The 13679-nt window shown below is 52.6% G+C and overlaps 1 long non-coding RNA gene across 1 annotated transcript in view; it reads right to left on the bottom strand.

The window, feature by feature from the left end:
- Nucleotides 1-13403, bottom strand: part of LOC120592110 (uncharacterized) — a 110842-nt gene extending 97439 nt beyond the window's left edge. The window contains exons 1-2 of the long non-coding RNA XR_005650049.1: nucleotides 12891-13403; nucleotides 12546-12626 (exon numbers count right to left, since the gene is read on the bottom strand). This is a non-coding gene — a long non-coding RNA (uncharacterized LOC120592110). The remainder of the gene's footprint in view (nucleotides 1-12545; nucleotides 12627-12890) is intronic.
- Between the last annotated feature and the right edge of the window lie 276 nt (nucleotides 13404-13679).

A 13679-nucleotide genomic window follows, 5' to 3' on the forward strand; every position in this document is an offset into this window, starting at 1 on the left:
AGTCCAAAGTTCCTTAACGCGACTTAAAGGGCATGATTTGGGTCCATATTTATCTCTCTAGTGACATCTCTTGACCGTTGAGACGAAATTTAGCGATCCGGAATTTCTTTCAGTTCCTTGTATGAGCTATGCCTTCTCTCCCTTCCATCTTTGCTCACATCGTTCCCTCTGCCCCAAAACTTTCTGCCCCCTCTCCCTCCCTTCCTTCCCCTTCGCTGGGCTGACTCCAATCCCTCCCTTAAAAGACATCGCTTTCTCTTATTAACCTTCTTTGAGCCCACACTGGTTTCCCTCTGGTGTGTGATAAATCTTCGCTGAACAAGTAAATACAGAGTTAATCAAAAGCTGGACAAATAAAGAAAAGTCGTATATAATTAATGCGGGTATCCCAAATCAGTATTTATAAATTAGCTAATCGTTCATATTTCACCCATCCTTTAAAAAAAATAATTGCTTCCCTTGTTCTCTGTCATCTTCCAGTTGCACCCTCTTCTAACTATTTCTCACCACATTATTCACTGCATATTCCCTTCTCTCTCTGTGCTCAGGCGAGGGCAGTCCAGCCTACACGGCTACGTGGCAGCCTCCACCTAAGTAAGCAAAGCATTGACATTTCTGCAGCCTTCCTTCCGTCAGTTAGCCGGGTGTGTGGTCCACTCACAGAGCTTCCCTCTGCACCTTGTTCCCATGCAGAATCCAGACGATCCAGACACTGTAGACATCATCATGCAAAGTCTGGATCAGAACCGTAACAAGAAAGTAGATTTTCCTGAGTACCTTCTGATGATGTTCAAGCTGGCTCAGGCTTGTAATAAACTCATCGGCAAAGATTACTGTCGAGCTTCAGGGTCAAAGCGAAGAGACCACAGTCACCGGCACCAAGAGGAACACAGTGAAACGGACGAGGACCAAGGGCAGGAATCGTCTTCCAGCCATTCAAGGTGGAGTGCAGGAGAGGATGAGTCCCATCCCAGAGGCTCCAGGGGAAGCGTTAAACACAGACGTGGGTCCAGCTCTGGGAGAACAGGGCATCGACGAGGCTCGTCTAGTTCAGGGCACAGGCAAAGCTCTGGAGAGGGATGGAGAGAGTCAAGTCCAGGCCACTTCAAGGACAGTAAGAAAAATAAGTATGGCTCTCATCAGCAAGAAAGGTCTGAAAGTGAAGAAGTCAGTAATACTCAGTCACGTAATTGCAGAAGATCACATGCAGCCAGTGAGTCAGGCGGCTGTGGACAAGGACACGTGCGCCACTCGGAGGGTCAGTCTTCCAGCTCTGGCCAACACAGGTCTGGCTTAGGTCAGTCCTCTAGTTATGGACAACATAGTTCTACTGCAGGACAGTCATCGAGCTTCGGACACCATGGAACTAGCTCAGGTCGGTCTTCCAGCTATGGTCGGCATGGGTCTGGCTCGAGTCAGTCTTCTAGCCACAGCCGACGTGGGTCTGAATCAAGTCAATCTTCTAGCTATGAACAATGTGAGTCTGGATCAGGTCAGCCCTCTGGCTATGGCCAATATGGGTCTGGATCAGGTCAATCATCTGGCTTTGGCCAACACGGGTCTGGCTCAGGCCGTCATCTAGCTATGGACATCATCAGTCTGGCTCAGGTCAGTCTTCCGGCTTTGGCCAACACAGGTCTGGCTCAGGTCAGTCCTCTAGCTATGGACAACATAGTTCTACTGCAGGACAGTCATCGAGCTTCGGACGCCATGGAACTAGCTCAGGTCGGTCTTCCAGCTATGGTCGGCATGGGTCTGGCTCAAGTCAGTCTTCTAGCCACAGCCGACGTGGGTCTGAGTCGGGTCAGTCTTCTAGCTGCAGCCAATATGGGTCTGGATCAGGTCAATCTGGCTTTGGCCAACATGGGTCTGGCTCCGGTCAGTCCTCTAGCTATGGACAACATAGCTCTACCGCAGGACAGTCATCGAGCTTTGGACACTATGGGTCTGGTTCAGGTCAGTCTTCTGGACTTGTCAAAGAGCAGATCTGTTTTAGTCAGTCATCAAGCTCTGGACAGCATGAATCTGGGATGTGGTTCATCCTCTAGCCATGGACAAATATAGCCTGCCCAGGTCAGTCTCTGGGCTTTGGACAACAAAGTTTCCACTGTGTCAGTCTTCTTGCTTTGGGCATCATCATTCTGGCTCAGGTCGTCTTCTGGCCTCTTTGGCCAACACAGGTCTGGCTCAGGTCAGTCCTCTGCTATGGGACAACATAGGTTCCCACTGCAGGACAGTCATCAAGCTCGGACGCCCAGCGGAACTAGCTCAGGGTCGGTCTTCCAGCTATGGTCGGTATGGGTCTGGCTCAGGTCAGTCCTCTGGGGCATATGGACAACATAGCTCTACCGCAGGGACAGTCATCGAAGCTTTGACACTATGGGTCTGGTCTGTCAGTCTTCTGGATTTGGTCACATAGGATCTGTTTAGGTCAGTCATCAAGCTCTTGGACAGCATGAATCTGGGATGTGGTTCATCCCAGCTATGGACAACATGGCTCTGCTTCAGGTCAGTCCTCTGGCTTCTTGGACAACAAAGCTCTGGATCAGGTCAGTCTAGCTATGAGCATCATCAATCTGGCTCAGGTCAGTCTTCCGGCTTTGGGCATCATCATTCTGGCTCAGGTCAGTCTTCCGGCTTTGGCCAACACAGGTCTGGCTTAGGTCAGTCCTCTAGTTATGGACAACACAGTTCTACTGCAGGACAGTCATCGAGCTTCGGACGCCATGGAACTAGCTCAGGTCGGTCTTCCAGCTATGGTCGGCATGGGTCTGGCTCAAGTCAGTCTTCTAGCCACAGCCGACGTGGGTCTGAGTCGGGTCAGTCTTCTAGCTGCAGCCAATATGGGTCTGGATCAGGTCAATCTGGCTTTGGCCAACATGGGTCTGGCTCCGGTCAGTCCTCTAGCTATGGACAACATAGCTCTACCGCAGGACAGTCATCGAGCTTTGGACACTATGGGTCTGGTTCAGGTCAGTCTTCTGGATTTGGTCAGCATAGATCTGGTTTAGGTCAGTCATCAAGCTCTGGACAGCATGAATCTGGATGTGGTTCATCCTCTAGCTATGGACAACATGGCTCTGCTTCAGGTCAGTCCTCTGGCTTTGGACAACAAAGCTCTGGATCAGGTCAGTCTAGCTATGAGCATCATCATTCTGGCTCAGGTCAGTCTTCCGGCTTTGGCCAACACAGGTCTGGCTCAGGTCAGTCCTCTAGCTATGGACAACATAGTTCTACTGCAGGACAGTCATCAAGCTTCGGACGCCATGGAACTAGCTCAGGTCAGTCTTCCAGCTAAGCGGTCAGTCAGCATGGGTCTGGCTGCCTGTCAGTCTTCTAGCCACAGCCGACGTGGGTCTGAGTCGGGTCAGTCTTCTAGCTGCAGCCAATATGGGTCTGGATCAGGACAATCTGGCTTTGGCCAACATGGGTCTGGCTCCGGTCAGTCCTCTAGCTATGGACAACATAGCTCTACCGCAGGACAGTCATCGAGCTTTGGACACTATGGGTCTGGTTCAGGTCAGTCTTCTGGATTTGGTCAGCATAGATCTGGATTAGGTCAGTCATCAAGCTCTGGACAGCATGAATCTGGATGTGGTTCATCCTCTAGCTATGGACAACATGGTTCTGCTTCAAGTCAGTCATCAAACTGTAGTCAGCCTACATCTGGATCAGGTCAGTCTTCTAGCTGCGGCCAACAGAGTTCTGCCTCTCCCCATGGTCAACACGGGTCTGGCTCAGGTCAATATTCTGGCTATGACCAGTACGGGTCTGGCTCTGGACAATGTGGCTTTGGATCTGGCCAGTATTCCTGGCTAGCGACCTCAGTACCGGGTTCAAGCTCCTGACAATGGCTTCGGATCTGGCCAGTATTCTGGCTAAGACCTCAGCATGGTCTGGCTCTGGACAATGTGGCTTTGGGATCTGGCCAGCATTCTGGCTGGCGACCAGTACTCGGTCTGGCTCTGGACAATGTGGTTGGATCTGGCCAGTATTCTGGCTGCGACCTCAGCACGGTCTGGCTCTGGACAATGTGGCTCGATCTGGCCATGCTGGCCAGTATTCTGGCTATGACCAGTGCGGGTCTAGCTCTGGACAATGCGGCTTTGGATCTGGTCAGTATTCTGGCTATGGCCAGTACGGGTCTGGCTCATGTCAGTCGTCTGGCTCTGGACAATGTGGTTCTGGATCTGGCTGGTATTCTAACTATGAGCAAAACGAATTACAAGGGAGATGTAGGTCAGTTTCCAGTGAAACCCATGATAAGTACAGTAAACCCAAAACAGGCTCCAGCACCAATCGATCAAGAAGAAATAGCCAAGAACAGTCAGGGTACAACCAAAAAGAAAGGACTAGGAGCTACAGCCTATCCGGGAGAGAGTCTGGTAGATACGAGAGTGTTCGCGGACAGAGACAAGTAGAAAGCTCCTCGGGGTGTGGCTCTGGACAGTGTACACCCTCCTATGGGCAGCCTAGACCCAGCGCTGCCAACACGTGGTTAATCTGCAAGGTGGACAACAGACAAGGTGGCTACTATCACCAGCGAGGAGGAGGCGGGATCACCGGCTGGGGTTCGCACAGCAACACTCCCCTCTATAAGTATGTCCAAGAGCAGAGGCGCTAACTCTAACGATGGGTAATAAATAGGAGTGAAAGTAACTCAAGTAGCAATGATAAAAAATAAGAAACTGTAACAGACGAGCAATTCATTATAAAGCTTCTTTCTAAACGTGAAGGTATCTGTTTCGACCTTTTTCTTTTAAGCATGTAACTGTACACTTATTTCTTGTTGCTGGATTCCTTCCAGAAGAATGTATGGTGTGGGGGCTACTGTTAGAAAATACTGAATTAAATTAATAACGTGTGGAACTAAATTTGGAAGAATAATGCAAAGCATTTACATTATGGGGGCTTGGAGTTTAGTTGAGGTATCTTTCTGAGAGCTCGTTATTCATTATTTATGCCAAAACTAAGTCTGTATCTCTAAAGAACAAAAAATTATAAATGCATTACCAGTCCTGGAGCCAAAGCGTCTCTTACAGTAACGTGGCCCATAATTTTTGGTGTACCCCACATTGGATGATGGCAGAAAGAAGACCCTAAATGCAAAGATGTCATGTTAGAAGTTTCTTTGTTTACCCAAACCACGAAGCCCTTTTTCTTCTTGGGCACGTCTTTCATCAGGATGCTAACGAGGGGTGTGAGGATGCCACCCCTGGTGCCTCTCTCTCCCTAGCCAGTGAGTGACAGCAGGGTTTCTTAGGCGGCAGGGATGGGTCAGTTCAGGATTCAAGGACTCAAATGAGGGCTCCGGCTTGGTGTCGGCAAGAAAGGTGTTGCCCCTATTCCTAAGGATTTGCTCCACTTAAGAGAAAAAAACAAAACAAAAAACCTTTGGAAGGGTAATAGCATGGAAAGCCAATGGCTCTGAGCTATTTGTGTAGTTCCCTGGTCTTTCTGCAGAGGAGAATATCTTTTCTACCAAGATGGAAAGGAAAATCGTCTGTATAGTTCCTTGGTTTGGCTGTGACATAGCTGTTTCAAGTCTTTGGATTCAAATAGCTGGATTGCATTAAAACTAACAATAAATAATAGTGATCGCACACTGAGGCTGTCTCATCTCTGCTCCATTGTACTCACACACAGGTGGTCTGACTAGAGACTAATTCGAATAGCCATTTGCCAAGGTCCTGGCCTTCACAAAAAACCCCGAATTTATAAGGAATTTTTTAAAACTCAGTAATAAGACAAACAACTCAATTTAAAAACGAACAAAAGATTTGAATGGACACGCCACCAAAAAAGACGTGCGAACATCCAATAAGCACATGGAAAGATGCTCCATGTCATTAGTCATCGGAGAAATGCAAGTTAAAGCGTAACAAGATACTACTGCACACTCATTAGGAGAGCCACAATTAAAAGTGCTCACAACACCAAGTGTCGGTATCACCGATAAGAAAGTAACATGATACGATCGCTTCAGAAAACGGTGTGGTGATTTCTCATCAAGTTAAATGTATTTGACGACATGACCCAGCAGCTCCACTCCTCAGGGACATGAAAGCACATGTGCACATGAAGATTTTCACGCGAACATTCTTGAGCATCTTTAATAATTGCCCCAGACTTGAAACAAGTGCCCAGTGTTTCAAGTCTGGGGCAATTATTAAAGATGTCCACCAACCGATAAATGGATGTACGAACAGTGGTATAGCCGTACAACAGAATACTATTTAGCAAGGAAAAAAGGAATGAACTACTGATACGCATGACACGGATGAAGCTCGAAAACGTTACGCTGATTGAAAGGATAGACCTGAAATACATTCTCTATGATCCCACTTACCTGGATCTTACTAAAGACAAATATGAAAATAGGAAGTAGATCAGCAGTTGAGTGAAACCAGAGTGGAACATACAGACTTATGAACTGGCTGGAAAGGCAAACACAAGGGAACAGTCTAGGATGCTGGAATTACTCTAAACAGAAATATATTTTTGTCAAAACTCATAGAACTGTATACTTAAAATTGGTGCGTTTCACCATATATAAGTTATACCTCAATAAAGTCGATTTTATTTAAAGTCACTACAAGGATTTTTGTGAAACTTGACACACCGATGCTAAAATTTAGATAGAAGAGCTAAGAGTCAAAAGTGGCCAAAACAATTTTTAAGATGAAGAAGAAAGTCATTTTACTCGAGGTCAAAATGTATTATAAATTACATTATTGAAGACAGTGTGGAATTGTTTTAAAGACAGATATCTAAAGCAATGGGACATCCAGAATCAGACCACGCATACTTGCTATATAAGTAATGGCTCTGAATTTCAGCGAGGAAAGACAAACCTCCAAACGTCTCGATAGATTGTGCCAAGATCATCAGTTTTTCATATGAAAAACATTATATCTCCATTTCATACCGTACACACTACAAATTCCAAGTAAATTAAAGACCTAAGTGCGATAAGCCAAACCTGTTTAAAGAAAATAAAGAATATCTTTATGACTTCAAAGTAAAAATGGATTTCTTAGACAAGAAATATAAAAACCACAAAGGAAAAAAATTCACGAATTTGACTACACTTAAATCCTCTTAAATTGTCTCTGTATGGGTAGATGGTATCAGTGTTCCAGAAATTCTGTGAAACTCCTGGAAATCTGACCTGTCTTGCTGCATCGTGTCGTCGGTCATAATAATCCTTGGACTCTGGCCCAGGCTGTTCTCGGTAACAGGATGGGCCTTGACTACCCTGATCACTGAGTAAGCCGCATGGCTCAGAAAGCTGATTCCTTCAGCGAGTCTTCCTTTGCCTTGCCTGATTTTGGCTGGCTGGGGTCCCGGGGCCTGTGACTCTGCAGTGCACCCCAACACCAGGAATCACCCTGCTTGTATCCTCACGGCGAGCTCCCCGCACACGGTGTCCGCTCCCAAGCTTTAAACGCAAGTCCGCAGCCACTAACCAAATGGCCCCTCTAAGACTGGAGCATCAGACAAGCAGCAAAGACAATGAACTATTATGTATACGTGGATTTTTTGAAACATAACATTGAGTGAAAATCAAGTCGCCAGTTAAAAAGTCCAGTTACGGACAGTATAGTCTGTAAACTTTAAAACACAATAATATTACATTTTATACACACGCGTGCGCACACGCGCGCGCGCACACACACACACACACACACACCCAATTCATGATGGTGGCTTCTGAGGAGATCGGGAGATTAGAACTTGGGAGAAGAACAGAGGAGAGCTATTAAAAGTATCTGTAATGTTTTAGTCATTTTAATAATGCTGGAAGCAAATATAACGCAATGTTTATTACTATCAAGTCTGGGGGTGGCGGGCATGCAGTTACTCAAAATAAAAAGAAAGATTATTTTTTTAGAACAGACTTAGGAGCATCTGGGAGTTGCATAGCCAGAAGCCACGCTGTGTGTGTGAGCAGGAAAGGGACGTCGGGGTGGACGGCTTCAGAGGAGGGCGGTTAATTACAGGCGGTGAGGGGGCCCTGGGTGTGGCCCAGTGGAAGGGCCGGCGAAGTGGGGCGGGGGCGGAAACCGATGTGCCTAAGAAACAGACGAAGGCTCAGGTGTGTCACCAACGTGGCCGTTGGAGTTTTCCAGGATGACGACGAAAGCCAGGGTGGAAAGAGACAGGTGGCGAGGTCCTCATTGAGTATGGTTATAGGACACGGAGATTAGTCAAGCTGCGGCTGAGGATGGAAAGAGGGTGGAGTGAACGCGCTCCGGCGGAGCCAGTGCTGTGGAAAGAGGCCGCCGACGTGAGCACAGAGCACGCCCGGCCACCTCCGGCCACCGCACAGCGGGGGAGAGTCCCATCCTGCTCTGGGAGCACGGACGAGTGGCGTCGTCCAGGACAAGCCTGGGGTCGGCAGAGGTGGGGAGGCCGTTACCTCAAATGCCACTGATGCTCTAAGGTCACGATTCGGCGCTCCGAAGCCACGTGGTCAGTGAGCGGAAATGGTGGGTTTCACCAACTGACAGGCGGAAAAGAACAGGGCAGTTCTCAGACCGCCCGCCGCACCGAGAGGCCGCAGCGCACGGCCAGAGGCCGACGGCTGGGAAAGGTTCAGACTTGGGACGCCAAGCTGGTGCCCCATGAGCGACATGCCGGGCGACAGCAAACAGAGACGTTTCGGGGTATCGCAAACACGGAGATGACTCTGGCTCGGGGACGGTCCGGCTGTGGAGACAGCTCTGGGAGGAGCGGAGAGAGTGGCCAGCACACAAAGGGACCCGAGGCTTAGGGTCTAGAGCGGATCCACGTGACAGGGTGAAGTGACACACTGAGACTCAGGCCCCTTGGGACAGAACTGGACCAGTGACTGGATCTGAAGGGTGGACAGGAAGACAGGCAAGAAGCCAGCAAAGGGACAGGGGTCATCGGTCCTGTCAGACACTGAGTTTCTCCAGCACTCGAGCCAAGACATGCCAGACCAGGCTTCCCGCCCCACAGCACCGAGGGACCTCCCCGCGAAGCTCGCAGTCACCTCGGTGACACGCAGGGAGGGAGGCAGGAGCCTCTCAGCTCTGGGATGCTCACTCTTAAAGACAGTGGACTGTTCGTGGATGCTGAAAATGTTCATTTAAAAAGACTCCTTTATGTGTAGAATGTGCTACCGAGAGGGTTGATTTCTCTGATGAAGGCCCGGCTCACAAAATACATCGCCGCCTTTCTGTGAAAAGGGAAAGGAAGTCGCCACCCCTCACACTCGGTCTGGGCCGGGAGGAGAGCACGGGCCCGCCCACTGCGGCCTGCTCCTCACTGTTCTCGCCAAACTGCCCCTCACGTTTAGATGGTCTTTACTCTGGACAGAGGTGGAGCAGAAAAAACGAGTATCTGTCCAGCAGCATCTTCCCTCAGACTTCGATGTCTGACACCTGCTCCTGGCCTTGTGCACTGAGAAGACAACAAGGTTGACTTCTCCGCCCCCAGGTCCCTCCCTTGGACCGAGGGCCCCCAGAGGACACCTGGGCGAAGCCGCAGGGAGGCTGGGGAAGACCTCATTAATAGTGCGTACAACTGGCCGCGGCTTTTCTGTGGCTCTAAAATGTTTCGCTTACAAATAAATCAAAATTCAGTGAAATAAAATCCCTCTGAACTGTAAATAAAACAGCTGGGATCGAGTGTTTGCTGCCTGTCGGTAAGACTAACAAGCGCCCCGAAGGGCGAGGTGACGGGGACCGGGTGTGAAAGGTGACCTCTTACGGTCGTCAGTTTGGTAACAGTCACCGCCCCACCGGAGCGGCACTGCTGGAGAGAAATGTCCAGCTGTGTCCACAGAGGGGGGCGAGGGGGGTCAGAGTCAGGACGGGGAGGACAGGAAAGTGGAGGGGACTTCGTGAGGCACCAGCAGCCAGGGTCCCAATCAGCCTGGCTCCCGCCGGGACTGTCTCCTCCCCCGCGAGGCGAGCCTTGGTCGGCCCCCAGATCAACGGCCAAGCGGTGACCCTTCCTTAGTTGTGTCAAGGGACTCACACGCACGTGCCACCCGACGTAATCCCATCTGGACCTGGCACCTGCCCCTGGGACCACTGCCATCTCCCAAAGGAAGCCGGTCCTCACCCGACAAATTCCGACTTCCCGTCGTTGCCACGCCCTCGGTCACGTCCTGCACAGGTGTCTCTCCCTGATGAGGCAGGACCACCCGTCTCAGATGGGCAGCCCGAAAATGGCAGCAGAGCACACGCCGTCTCGACGGCCCACTGAACACCCACGGCCCCTAATGGCGAAGGCCGGTCAAGCGTCTCCTCTGTGCCGTCACGGCCCTAAGAACTGAATCAGGGACTCTGACAGGCATCGCTCTCACCGTGTCTCACGGACCAGCCACAGAGAGGTTAGGCAGCTTTCCCAGAGTCCCACAGCTGGGAGGTGGCAGAACCAGGGTCCAAGCGCAGGCGACCCGACCCCGCACCCCGGACCACCGTGTGACTCTGCCGCTCGGAAGAGACGGGGCGGCTAAGAGATGGTCACGTTTGGAAAGACGTGATTCACAATTTGCCGAAGGCCCCGCCTCCCACTCTTTCCTTCGCTGGTCACGTTTGCTGCTTTCAGTTTTCGCATCTGAAATGCAGCAGGGTGCACTGTGCTATCTGGTCGTGACGGAGCATGAAACAAGGTCTCAAGGGGGGGGGACGGTCCCCAAGTGAAGTTCCAAGCTGACTCCAAGTTTCCAGCTTTGCAGACCAGACGGTGTTAGCATCAGTGATTCAAGCAGGAAGGTAGAGCGGGTCTGGAGAAACGGTATTTCATTCAGGGTATTCCATCGACGAGTATTTTTAGACCACTGGTTATCTGATACTGGGCTGGGTTCTGGGGACGGGACAAGGAGTCAGATCTGGCCCTCATTCATCTAAGACACACGAGGAGAGGCTGAGAATAAATAGGCAGACCATGCCAAGACAAAACAACCCAGGGGACTCCTTTACACGGGACATTCGGGGGCGAAGTAAATTTGAGATGCTCGAAATAGGCAGGTGGACACGCAGGTCCTAATGACATGTCATTACGCCTTTAAGCCAGTTTCCCAGAACTCCGCACCTAAGAACAGCTCCGATGCTGCAATGCACGTGTCCTGACCTGGCATCGCAGGCCCTGCCGCGGTGCGCCCCGCCTCGCTGTCCGCATCCGCCTCCGCTCCAAGCACGCCCTCCCCGTTCCACTTAGGCTAATCGCTCAGTGTCCCACACACCTCGAGTCCACCCCTCCCTGTCCTCGTCCCCACACCTATCGGTTGCACCCATCCTTCGAGGCCACTGATCATTCTGTGCCACGTTCTCGTCCGCTCTGGGCTCACCGAACTACTACCTCCTGGCCAGTTAACTACCTCAAACGCAGGCGTCTGTCCCACTGCCGTCCCCCAAGTGCCATATCCCACGACTTAACACCAGGCACCACAATGTCCTCGCAGCAAGTGCTCTGGCGGGGAGGGCACGCGGCACACTGCCGAGTTCTCAGGGACAAAGGCTGGGAAGCCTGACCCGGCTCAGAGAGGCGGCTCCAGGACACCACGCACAGGGTCCGAGGAGTGCCAGGTCCGAACGGGAGGACAGAGTCTCCCATCAGGTGGACCGATGTCGATAACTGCGACCACAGGTGGCAAGGAGACAGTCCTAGAACCAGGACCCAGGCGGGCTACCTAATCGAAGCCAGGCACAGAGGGCCGAGCACAAGCCTGCTCTCGGAGGCTGGTCCAACCCGGGGCAGGAGCACAGGCGTGTGGCCTGGGGAGACCCAGGAAACCATTCTCGGCTGCCAGCCCAAGGACTTTGGGACAGAACTCAGGAACCTAGATGCAAGAATGGGCAACCGAGTCTGAGAACGTGACTTGATCCTAAGCTGTCAGGAGAGCTGGGCGGTGAACGCCTTTGGGGGGAAGTAGGAAAGTCGACGAAGGGGAGGAGGTGAGAGCCCAGAGTGCTGGCGGTGGATTCTCAGTCACCTCCGTGCAGCCTGCTCGGCTCTGGCCTCCGCAGCACCCAGCAAAGGACACGTTCACTGCCTGCGTCAGGACGGACGCGCGCAGCGAGCTCCACGTTACCCAACGGGGGCGTCCGCCAGGATGGCCCGAGTCACCGCCCCAGCGGGCTGCGAGCCAGCAGCATTCCAGGATTCCCAGAAGGCGCCGGCGTCCCGGCGAACGCACAGGGGTCACGTGACCTGGTGAGCACACGCGAGGCCGGAGCGCACCCGGGGGAGCCAGGCCAGCTCTGCCGGCGACCCCCTACGAGGCCTCGAACGAGTCATCGCCCTTCCTCTGAGTCTCAGTCACCCCGTCCACGAAGGCGTAAACACAACCGCTCCAAATTTTCCCGGGCCCCTGAACGCTCTCCCCCTAGCTCTCTGCCTGGCTATGTGCGTTTCTTTTGAATCTTCGCCCAAATCTCGCCTTTCTAACGAGGCCGCGTCCAGCCACCCCATTCAGCACTGCAACCCACCCATCCCGACACCCCCGAACCCGCATGCTCTGGCTACACTTTTCCTCCGCACTTCTAACACGCTGCGTAATTTATTACCTTTATCGCCGCCTGTCGGATCGTAAGCTCCGGGAGGGTGAGGGTCCTCGTTCTGCTTCGTTGACATCGACCAAGCAGGCTCTGGAACAGAGTAGGCATCTAATAAACATCCGTCGAATGAATATATGAATGAATCAAATAAAGGCCTAAACCGTGTAAAAGTAAAAGACCAGAATAACAAATCGCTAACACTCTTCCTAAAGCCAGGGTCTGGGGCCCACAGCCCGTGCCCTGATCCACACGGTGGAGTGGGTGCTGGATAAAGCCTTAAGAAACTACGGAGGGCAAAGGGCCAGCGCATCCACGGCGCGCTGGGGCCACCTGCTGGCAACGCTTAGTAGCCACCTGAGCTCCCGACGGTTGCAGGGAACGTCTGTCTCCGTTCAGCCGGCGAGGACCACCAGGCTCCCCATTAAAACGCGAGCAAGGGGGCCAGGCTGGGAACCAGAAGCTTCCCAAGGCTCCTGGAAGAGTGAAGACCCTTTCTGGAGGACCGGACGCCCCGGTGTCCCCGTGTCCCCCGCAAGGCCTTTGCGCGAAAATGCTAGCAGTAAGGACCGCACACGCACTCGGCTCTGTGTCGGGCACCGTTTGAAGCGCTTTCGTGTATTATCTCACTTAACCGCCACATCGATCCGCCGGTGCGGGTGCCATTATGACCGCTTCCTAGATGCAAGTTTCTTTTCCGAAAAAATGTTCTCATTCGAGCAGTGAAACCATTTAAATTAAAATATCGAGCCGGGTCGAGCCGCGGCGCGCACGCGATGCTTGGGGCCACCAGCGTGGTCAGAGGTCGCCACGTGTGACAGCTGGAGAGCCGCAGGGTCCCGGCCCGCGCGGCCCGGGTCCCGGGGCCGGTCCTGGTGCCGCCCCAGCCACCTCGGCGCCAGCAGCGTGCCCCCCGCAGCCGTGGGGGCCCCCTCCCCGCCCCACTCTCCCCGGAAGCAGCTCCCGGGCGCCCCGGGGCGCCGCCCGCCGTTCCCAAACGCGCTGCCCGCGCGGCGGGCGCCCCGGGGGAGACGGTCGCTGTCCCCGCAGTCGCTCGGTCCCGCGCCTCCGCGGGCGGCACCGCCCTGGGCCTCCGGGGTCTGGGTCTGGGTCTGGGGCGCGGCGCTCCCCGTGGCCGATGCGGGG

The sequence above is a fragment of the Pteropus medius genome, unplaced genomic scaffold, assembly GCF_902729225.1.
Source record: "Pteropus medius unplaced genomic scaffold, Ma_sr-lr_union100, whole genome shotgun sequence".
NCBI lineage: Eukaryota > Metazoa > Chordata > Mammalia > Chiroptera > Pteropodidae > Pteropus > Pteropus medius.